Here is an 11,359-nt window from a genome sequence, read left to right on the forward strand (position 1 = left end):
ATCAGGAATACCATGGTCTGAATGATCCTGCGTTTAGTGTTCAGTGATACATCTTTGCATTTGAGGACCTTTTCCAGTTTTCTTACAGCTGCCTTCCCCAGTCCTAGCTGCCTTCTGATTTCTTGACTATTGTCTCCATTTTGGTTAATGACTGTGCCGAGGTATTGATAATCCTTGACAAGTTCAATGTCCTCATTGTCAACTTTAAAGTTACATAAATCATAGAATCATAGAATAGTAGAGTTGGAAGGGGCCTAGAAGGCCATCAAGTCCAACCCCCTGCTCAATGCAGGAATCTTCTGTTGTCATTACTTTAGTCTTTTTGACGTTCAGCTGTAGTCCTGCTTTTGTGCTTTCCTCTTTAACTTTCATCAGCATTCCTTTCAAATTGTTACTGCTTTCTGCTAGTACTATGGTATCGTCTGCATATCTTAAATTATTGATATTTCTCCCTCCAATTTTCACACCTTCATCTTGGTCCAATCCTACTTTTCGTATGATATGTTCTGCGTATAGATTAAATAAAAAGGGTGATAAAATACACCCCTGTCTCACACCCTTTCCGATGGGCAACCAATCGGTTTCTCCATATTCTGTCCTTACAGTAGCCTCTTGTGCAGAGTATAACTTGATCATCAGGACAATCAGATGCTGTGGCACCCCCATTTCTTTTAAAGTACTCCATAGTTTTTATGATCTACACAGTCAAAGGCTTTGCTGCAATCTATAAAGCACAGGATGATTTCCTTCTGACATTCCTTGGTTCATTCCATTATCCAACGTATGTTTGCAATATGATCTCTGGTGCCTCTTTCTTTTCTAAATCCAGCTTGGACGTCTGGCATTTCTTGCTCCATGTATGGTAACAGCCTTTGTTGTAGAATCTTGAGCATTACTTTACTTGCATGGGATATTAAGGCAATAGTGCAATAATTACTGCATTCCCTGGGATCCCCTTTCTTTGGAATTGGGATGTATATTGAACTTTTCCAGTCTGTGGGCCATTGTTTAGTTTTCCGTATTTCTTGATAGATTTTAGTCGATATTTGGACAGATTCAGTCTCAGTAGCTTTTAGCAACTCTATTGGTATGCCATCTGTTTCTGGTGATTTGTTTCTTCCAAGTATTTTAAGAGCAGCTTTCACCTCACATTCTAGAATTTCTGGTTCTTCCTCATACAGTTCCTCCATGTAATCCTGGCATCTCTTTTATAGAGTTCTTCAGTGTATTGCTTCCATCTTCCTTTTATTTCATCTCGGTCAGTCAGTGTGTTCCCCTGTTGATTATTCAGCATCCCTACTCTTGGTTTAAATTTCCCTTTCATTTCTTTAATCTTTTGGAATAGGGCTCTTGTTCTTCCCTTTTTGTTGTCCTATTTCTATACAATAACTATTGTAATAGTTCTCTTTGTCCCTACATACTAGTCGCTGTATTGTTGCATTTAGGGTTCTGACCATATTTCTATCTCCTTTTGCTTTTATTTATTCATTTATTTCATTTCATTTATATACCGCCCTAAGCCTGACGGCTCTCTGGGCGGTGTACATAAGAGATAAAAACAGCACAATATATTACAATAAATATAATAAAGTCAAAAACCAAAAACAAACAAATAACAACAAAAAGCAAACAGCATCATAATACAACACTAAAAAGTACAGTTAAAATACACTTTAAAAACAGATTAAAATACACTTTAAAATGCCTGGGAGAATAAAAAGGTTTTCACCTGACGCCAAAAGGATAGCAGCGTCGGCGCCAGGCACACCTCATCAAGGAGACTGTTCCACAGTTCAGGGGCCACCACCGAAAAGGCCCTAGATCTAGTCACCACCCTCCGAGCTTCTCGATGAGATGGCACTCGGAGGAGGGCCTTAGATGTTGAGCGCAGTGTACAGGTAGGTTCATATTGGGAGAGGCATTCCACCAGGTATTGCGGTCCCATGCCGTGTAAGGCTTTATAGGTCAAAACCAGCACTTTGAATCTAGCCCGGAAACAAATAGGGAGCCAGTGCAGACGAGCCAGAACAGGTGTTATATGAGCGGACCTTCTGGTCCGCGTCAACAGTCTGGCCGCTGCATTCTGGACTAGCTGTAGTTTCCGAATTATCTTCAAGGGCAGCCCAACGTAGAGCGCATTGCAGTAGTCCAATCTAGAAGTTACCAGAGCATGAACAACAGAGGTGAGATCATCACCGTCCAGATAGGGACGTAGCTGGGCTACCAAACGAAGATGGTAGAAAGCATTCCGTGCCACCGAGGCCACCTGGGCCTCCAGTGACAAGGAAGGATCGAAAAAAACTCCCAAGCTACGAACCTGTTCCTTCAAGGGGAGTGTAACCCCATTGAGAACAGGATGAACATCCACCATTTGGGCAGGGGAAGCGCTCACCAACATCGTCTCAGTCTTGTCTGGATTGAGCTTCAGTTTGTTCGCTCTCATCCAGTCCATTATCGCGGCCAGGCAACGGTTTAGTATGTTAACAGCCTCACCTGAGGAGGATGAAAAGGAGAAATAGAGTTGCGTGTCATCAGCATACTGATGACAACGCACCCCAAAACTCCTGATGGCACCCAGCGGCTTCATGTAGATGTTAAAGAGCATGGGGGACAGTACCGATCCCTGTGGGACTCCACAATGGAGAGTCCAGGGTGTCGAGTAATGTTCCCCAAGCACTACCCTCTGGTGACGACCCACCAAGTAGGAGCGGAGCCACTGCCAGGCAGTACCCCCAACTCCCAACTCCATGAGTCTTCCCAGACTCTCTTTAACCATTTTAAGACTTTCGTCAATCATCCACTGAGGTCTTTCTCTCTTTTTAACTAGAGGTGTTGTCTTTTTGCTTTCTTCCCTGATAATGTCTCTGACTTCAGTTCATAGTTCTTATGGTTCTCTGTCAACTAAGTTTAAAGCCTCAAACCTGTTCCTTATTTGATCTTTATATTCTTCTGGGATGTTATTTAAATTGTATATTATGATTGCCTTGTTGTCCTTCTTTAGCTTTACTCTGATTTTCTATACGACCAGTTCATGATCTGTACCGCAGTCTGCTCCTGGTCTTGTTTTCGCAGAAAGTATGGAACTTCTCCATCTTCTGCTACCAGTTGTATAACCAATTTGATTCCTATATTTACCATTTGGTGATGTCCACATGTACAGTCGTCTTTTTGGTTGCTCAAAAAATGTTTGCAAGAAACAAATTAGTGGCTTCACAGAATTCAATGTCTCCTGCTTCATTTCTATCTCCTAAACCCCGTTTCCCCACAATTCCTAGTTCTTCTCTGTTCCCTACTTTTGCATTCCAGTCTCCCATGATTATCAGCACATATTGTTTTGGTGTGTGATCAATTTCTTCCTGTACTTCTGTGTAAAATCTCTCCAATTCCTTCTCTTCTGCATTTGCTGTTGGAGCATAGACTCGGATGATGGTTTTGTTAATAGGTTTCCCATTTAATCTCATTGATATCACTCGCTCAGACCTTTTCTCTATCCACTTTCTCAATGCCATGCATAATTTTATACACTTCTATCATGTCTCCTCTGACCCGCCTTTTCTCTAAACTAAAAAGCCCCAAATGCTGCAACCTTTCCTGGTAAGGGAGTCGCTCCATCCCCTTGATCATTCTGGTTGCCCCCACTGAGAGACAAATTACTTTTTCAACGCTACACAGCCAGTCTTCAGATTTTAACTCAGCATTTCTAGGAGCAAATTGAAAACTCTTGCCCCTGGACCACATCACTCGTACATTATACATGTAACAAAAAAAGAAAATATTAAGGCAATTGATGGGTTCTTTCGTACTGCTTTTTGGTAAATATGTTCATTTTAAGCATAACCCCACCACGACGCACACACACAAAATCACAAAGATGCAGATTTATTTGGCCATTTAAGATGTTTAGTTTTTTAAATTTGACAAGCTTAAACCATTAACAAAGCATTACCATCATGACGGTCAAAAGGAAGTGCTTCTTCATACAACACATTTAATTCAGGAACTCACCGTCTCTAAGGGACCACTAGGTTAGTTGTGTTGTTAAAGATCCAGACAAATGTATGAAGTATAGATCTATTTGTGGCATTCACCATTATTGCAAAATGGAACTGTCATGTTCAGAAACAGTGTACCTCCAATGTAATCCAGATCTATCTGTTCAGCAGCTGTTGGAAATAGAATCCTGGCTTAGACTGACCATGGTCTGAACCTGCAATGCAGGAGTGTAGTGAGACCATTTTCATTGAGGGGTGCAGAGATAAAAATTGGGAGGGGAGAAGGGTTGGGGCACTGCTCACTATAAAAGAGGTTTCTGGGGGGGGAAGGTTTCATAGGTGATAACAAAAATAAACCCCAAATCAATGCATTTTAATTAGGAACTAACTAAAAGCAAATCAATTTAATTACAATATTTTCCACATGCAAAATAGTTGTGTAAACTAAGTAACAGTGACTAAGAAATATATATATATTGTGCAAGTCATCCTACCACAATGATCTGAACTGTTAATAAAGTCCACTGTGCCGTGATTTCTCTGCAAATGTGCAAAGGAACTGTTCACTTGAAATTCCTTCAAATATGTTACTTTCAAAAGCCAAGACTACTGTTTGCTTTTCTCTGATGAAGCACTGAACACCTCTATGGTGTCAGTGGATGGGTCAAAGTCAAGAATGAATTTTTGCAAACAGCTGTAGATGCACCAAAGGTGAGTCCTGCAGCATACAAAATGTACATGCGTGGAAAGGCTTCCTTGTAGAGCTACAATGTTTTAGTAACGTTGTGAACTGGGAGTTCAGTTCTCCTGAGGCAGCTTCCCAGAACTAACTACTCTGGTCTCCTTTGCCATGCCAGGAAAGCAATTAACAGAAGTTTCACTTTAAAAATTTAATACCTCTAAACATCACTTTTCATAAGGAAATGCTTGACAGCATCACACAGGAATAGGGTTATCAGCTATCTGGTTTTTGGCCAGAGACTCTGGATTTTTGGGGTCCTCTCCCTGTCTCCAGGTGACTCAGCTTAATCTCTGGACTCTTAGCTTTCATTTTTTTAAAAAAAGTTTTAGGTGGTCTGGTTCTTGATATACTCCAAAATGTCAGCTGCCCCCTGTGATGTCCCTGTATATATATTACTGTAAATATGGTAAGTGCGGGTTTATTAGAGTATATGTGGTAAGTAGACAGAGAGAGGGGGGAGTACATGGGTTGGAATGTTGAAGAATGTTGTATGATGATTGGCTGAGTGTTTAAATGAAGGTATAAATGAGAGGACAGTTCATTCAGAGGGTTCTGGAGGGTTGGTTGGTTTTGGTGAGGGTTGTAGGGTGGATTGGATTAGGCGGGTAGTGAGGCAGGTTACTGATGACTAAGAAACAAAGAGTAACGCATCTTATGAAACCACACGCTTGTTGACTAAACCTTTCAGTAATCTTGTTATTCCTTGTGTATATAAATAAATATTTATTGGTTTACCAATGCCTGATCCTTGGCTGGGTTTACAAAGACCAGAAGGGTGGGCAGGGCATATACCAAGGTTGGGAAACAGTATCAATGGTGGCAGCGGTGAAGAGATAGTGTAACATCATCAGGTATCCAGAGCAACCCAGGGCTGTAATCTTTATAGGCACAAAGATACAGGGGGCTTGAGGCATGTAAGTGCACCCAGACACAACATAGCAATAAGCCAGGAGGAGATGAAGGCACAGTCTCAAGGCATTATTGTTTACAGGAAGTGTCTGGTGGTGCTGCCTAGCAGTGGATCTTGAGAGATCTTTGCTAGAGCCGGTGAGAGAACCGTTAAGAGACCAGGACCCTGAGGTGGGACCATGCTAAGGCGGTCACCACAGGAAGGGGCCTGACACACACCCCTCTGCAACTTCCGTGAAATGATCTCTTAGCTGGCTGATCTAACCCCGCCCTTTCAGGTTTGTAGCCAGTAAGTGAAGTTAGGGTTGTGATTGACAAGCGATTTCAGGGCCTTTAGGCAGTACTTAGACTCCATTGCAAAGGTAGAAAACTATTGTTTTTTCCTGTTTATCTGAAAATCTCAAACTGAGTAAGAATATAGCTTTCAGCAGTACCAAAGACTTTTTTTTCTCTTGTGTTCACAAGTCAAACAAGTTTAAATTTTCCTGGGCTGTTGAAGATGGCAGTGTTTTGAAAACCTTCCCAATATGAAACTTTAATCCAATACTTGCTTTTCTGGGAGCAAAGATGCAATGCTAATCCCACATACCTGGAGTAAACCCCATCGAATTCAATAGGACTTACTTTTGAGTAGACATGGTTAGGATTGTGCTGTAAATTAATGGGACTTTTGAGTGAACATAGTAAAGAACTGTGTATGTAAATCTTTCTCTCCTCCTCCAATCCTATTTTTAAAGCAATTAGGCAGGGTTTACATAGATATCACTGCTTTTATTATGTAGGAAATTAAAACTGATTTTTTAAAAAATATTCTGCAATTATCTACTCATTTTGACAATAAACATATGGGGTCTATGTATTTTTACATCTCCAGTGTGTGTGTGTACATGGAGTCTTCCCAACAACCCTATGAGGTAGGGTTGCCAATTGGAAACCAAGGCAGCTCACAACAAGAAATGACGTCCCCTAAAGAATCCTGGGAAGTGTAGTTTCCCCCTCACAGTTATAGTTCCCACCACCCTTAATAAACTACAGTTCCCATGATTCTGTGGTGGGATTCATGTGCTTCAAATGGGTGTTGAATGTGCTTTAAATGAATGGTGTGGATCTGCCCAAGGTAGGATATGCATTCATTAGTGAATTGAAAAGAACAATTTTAAAATATACCTTTTTAATCAGGGAAAGGGCTGTAGCTCAGTGGTAGGACATATGCTTTGCATGCAAAGGTCCAAGATTCAATTTCTGGAAAAGACTATTGCCTGGAATCCTGGAGAGCCAATGCTAGCCCATGTCATCAGTACTGAGCTAGATGGTACCAAATGGCCTGAGTTGGTATAAAGTAGATTCTTTTGTTCCTAAAAGTGGGAAGAGACCCAAGGGCCACAGTGACTCCAAAATTTATTTATGTATTTTATTTACAAATTTATATACCACTTTATTGTAAAAAAAACCGTAAAAGGGCTTTACAGAAGGAATTAAAACAACAGAATTATTGGCAAAAACAGTTAAAGACAGGTATTTAAAAAATGCAAAATAATAAAACCAACAATGAGTTAAAAACAGTTGACAAAACACAATAGCTTCTGCATGCCTGGGTAGGCTTGCCTAAACAAGAATGTTTTTAGCAGAGGCTGAAAACAGTACAATGAAGGTATCTGCCTAATGTCAGTAGGCAGGGAGTTCCAAAGAGTAGGTGCTGCCACACTAAAGGACTGATTTCTTACAAGAGCAGAACAAGTACTATGTGGCACCCGTAGCACCTTGAATTTGGCCTGGTAGCAAATTGGCAACCAGTGCAGATTTCGGAGCAGAGGTATTATGTGCTGATAGGGTCTCACTCTTGTCAGCATTCGTGCCACTGTATTCTGCACTAACTTCAGTCCCAAGGTCAGGTTGTGCTGCATGAGGATTTCTGGCTACCAGGATTTTTTAGTTTTAGTTTTTGGTTAGGAATCCTGACTGGTTGTGAGATGCTAAGGTTTTTTGTTGTTTTTGGTATGGTATTACATTTAGGAAATCAACCCCCTTAAACTCACTGATGATGCACCGTGTTGGTTGCATGACAGTTTTTTTTCTTGCTCAATAGTGGCAAAAGAGAATTCACATACTGGGAAGTATGGCTGCATTTGTTCCCAAGCTGCTGTCTGTGAAGATCAAAGCATGTGTGTTTTCTCTCTGTCCATTATTACACACTGGAATTGGATTTGCTGACAAAGTGACTTTATAGCCCCATAGAACTCAATAGGACTTACTTCTCAGTAGATATGGTTTAGATTGTGTTGTAGGTAAAGCTTGACTAGGGATCCTCTGCAAAGACATCCATATCCAAGCAGGGTTGGCAACCCCCTGCCTGGAATGCCCTGCCCCTACCTTTTAACATCCAAATTTCTTTACAGACTTAGCCTTCACTTCAGAAAGAGGTCTGAGTAATGAGTAAGAAGATTCTCCACCCTTTTCTTTCTACCCTGTGGGCTTCTATAAACTCACTTTATAAGCCATCCCAATTCCAGTGAATATAACTGACAGAGAGAAAGCACACATGATTTGGTCTACCTTCATAGGCAGTAGCTTAGGAACAATACCAATTGCAGCCACGCTGCCCAGTATGTGAATTCTCTTTTACCACTATTGGACAAGAAACAAACAACAAGGTGAATCATCAGTGGGTTTAAGAAGGTTGAGCGGAGCGCATGGAACCACTGTTGTTGCTTCTATGGATGAAAGGGAGTGAGGATAAAGGTAAATGAAATGCAAATAGAAAAAGAACAAAAGACAGTGATGATTTTTTAAATGCAATACTATACCAACCACAACAAGATTCCTATGAGTAAGGCAGAAAACAAAGCATCTCACAACCAGTCAGGATTCCTAACCAAAAACCAAAACTATGATAAATGAAGAAATATTTGTATAAGCATGACTATCAAATATATTTATATATATTTATATATATATGTAAATATATTTATAGTGCAATCCTACATTTATTTATTCAGAAGCAAGTTCCAGTGTATTCTGTGGGGCTTACTCAAACAGGGACAGAACTGCAACCTCAAGTAATAAGCAACTTCATTCACACAACCCAAAATTCAGAATCATGCCACTTTAAGCTGTTTTGCAACTGTTTATACTTGTTTTTATGGTTATAGGATTTTAAAGGGATTTATTTCTTATTGTGAGCTGCCTTGGTTTCCAGACTGCAACCTTACCTCAGAGGGTTGTTGGAAAGATTCCCATATACATACGCACATTGGAGATGTAAAAATACATACACCCCATATAATAGTTTATTGTCAAAACCAGTTGATAATTGCAGAACATTAAAAAATTAAATCAGTATTAGTTTCCAACATAATAAAAACAGCGATACCTAAGTAAGCCCTGTCTAATTGCTTTAAAAATAGGATTGGAGGGGGAGAGAAAGATATACAACACAAATACAATTCTTTCCTATGTTCACTCAAAAGTCCCATCAATTTACAGCACAATCCTAACCATGTCTACTGAAAAGAAAGTCCTACTGAATTCAATGGGGTTTACTTTGGGTATGTTTACTCTGGAAAATCAAGTACTAGATTTATTATTGTTGTTGTTATTTTATTTATTTATTTTTGAATTTGTATACCGCCCCATAGCCGAAGCTCTCTGGGTGGTTTACAGTAACTAAAAACATTAAAAACAAATATACAAGTTTAAAACACATCTTTCAAAAACAATTTAAAACACACTTTAAAAAATTTAAAACAATTAAAAAAAAACATGCTAAAATGCCTGGGAGAAGAGGAAAGATTTGACCTGGCACCAAAAAGATAACTTGCTGCCACCCTCCGAGCTTCCCTCAGAGTAGGTACCCAGAAGAGGGCCTTAGATGTTGAGCATAGTGTATGGGTGGGTTCGTATTGGGAGAGGCGTTCCATCATGTATTGTGGTCCCAATCCGTGTAAGGCTTTATAGGTTAAAAACAGCACCTTGAATTGAGCTCGGAAACATACAGGCAGCCAATGCAAGCAGGCCAGAATTGGTTTTATATGTTTGGACCGTCTGGTCCTTGTTACCAATATTATTATTATTATTATTATTTATTGCATTTATATACTGCCCCATAGCCGAAGCTCTCTGGGCGGTTTACAACAATTAAAAACATTAAAAACAAGTATACAAATATAAACCATTAAAACCCATAAAAACAGATAAGCAAGTTAAAAACACATGTTATTCAAATGCTGTTAAAACGCCTGGAAGAAGAGAAAAGAGGGTTAAAGTTTCAATTTGGGAAGTTTGCAAAACACTGCCCTCTTCAAAATTTAAACCTCTCTGACTCCTACACACAGGAGAGAAAAAGACTGAAAGCTTACTTATTCAATCTGTGAGATGTTCAGAAAAGCAGGAAAAAGCACATTTCTGAGCCTTGGGCCAGTCACTGCCTCTCAGCCTCAGAGGGAGGCAATGGTAAACCCCCTCTGAATACCTCTTACCATGAAAACGCTGTTCATAGGGTCGCCATAAGTCAGAATCGACTTGAAAGCAGACAATTCAATTTGACTCTTACATTTTTGGCTTTATCTTTCCTTGTCAGTCACAACCCTGATTTTTTATTGGCTAAAAACCTGAAAGGGCAGGGATTAGAGCAACCAAGAAGTTGGGGGGGGCTGACGTTTTGGTGTGTATCTCTGAAACAAGACCACCTAGAAACTTTTTTTTTAAATGAAAGCTGAAAGTCCGGAGATTAAGGCGAGTCAGCCAGAAAGCAGGAGGTGACTCCCAAAAACCGGAGTCTCAGGCTAAAAAACGGAGGTCTGGCAACCCTAGATTTTGCCTATCTAATATTTAAGGGGAGGGAATTCCACAGGGTAGGTGCCGCCACACTATTTTTGCATTATGGTGGAACACTCTTATGAGGAATTGTTTAACAAGGTGGATAATAGGATTTAAAAGTACTAGCAACCATTGGTGTGTTGTATTAAAGTTGTATTGGAACTGCAGATATAAATTTTGTGTGTGTGTCTTTTAGATCTGAAAGAAGTATGGAGGTTTTGCATTCCTGGTTTTTTTAAGTTTAAAAAATGCTGTGTGTGTGTGTTTGGTTGGCTGCTTCTGAGAACAGTATGCTGGACTAGATGGGCCTTTGCCTTATCCACAGGCTGTTCCTGTGATGAATATAAATTGTACTGTTTATACAAAGGATACCCATTGTGGAATCACCTTATTAAATACAAACAAAGATTCCTCATTGGTGATGCAGGTCCACTCTGTGCATGCTCAGGCCATTTATTTCTGAGGCTTACAGTTACTAAATCATCATGTCTCCTTTGGTGGTACTTATGCTTATAGCACAGTGGGGAGGAGAACCTGGCTGGGAGTCCAGAGTCTGTGAGTTCATATCCCCGCTCGTGTCTCCTGGGTGTAAAGGGCCAGCAAAAAATCACCTCTACAGTGAGTGGCTCAGGGGTTACATGCCCTGCCACCTGTGCAGCCGTGGGCAAGCTGCATAGTCCCAAGGAGCCCAGTTGCCTCCAGCTGGCTGTTGCGTACAAGGAAGGGGCTGGCTTGTGCAACTGCAGCAAGCTGAACAGGCCCTCACCAGCTGGGGAGGACTAGCCTCAGAGGAAGGCAATGGTAAACCTCCTCTGAATACCGCTTACCACGAAAAACCTATTCATAGGTATCCATAAGTCAGGATCGACTTGAAGGCAGTCCATTTCAGTTTCACTCTGTA

This window comes from Rhineura floridana, chromosome 6, assembly GCF_030035675.1.
Source record: "Rhineura floridana isolate rRhiFlo1 chromosome 6, rRhiFlo1.hap2, whole genome shotgun sequence".
NCBI lineage: Eukaryota > Metazoa > Chordata > Lepidosauria > Squamata > Rhineuridae > Rhineura > Rhineura floridana.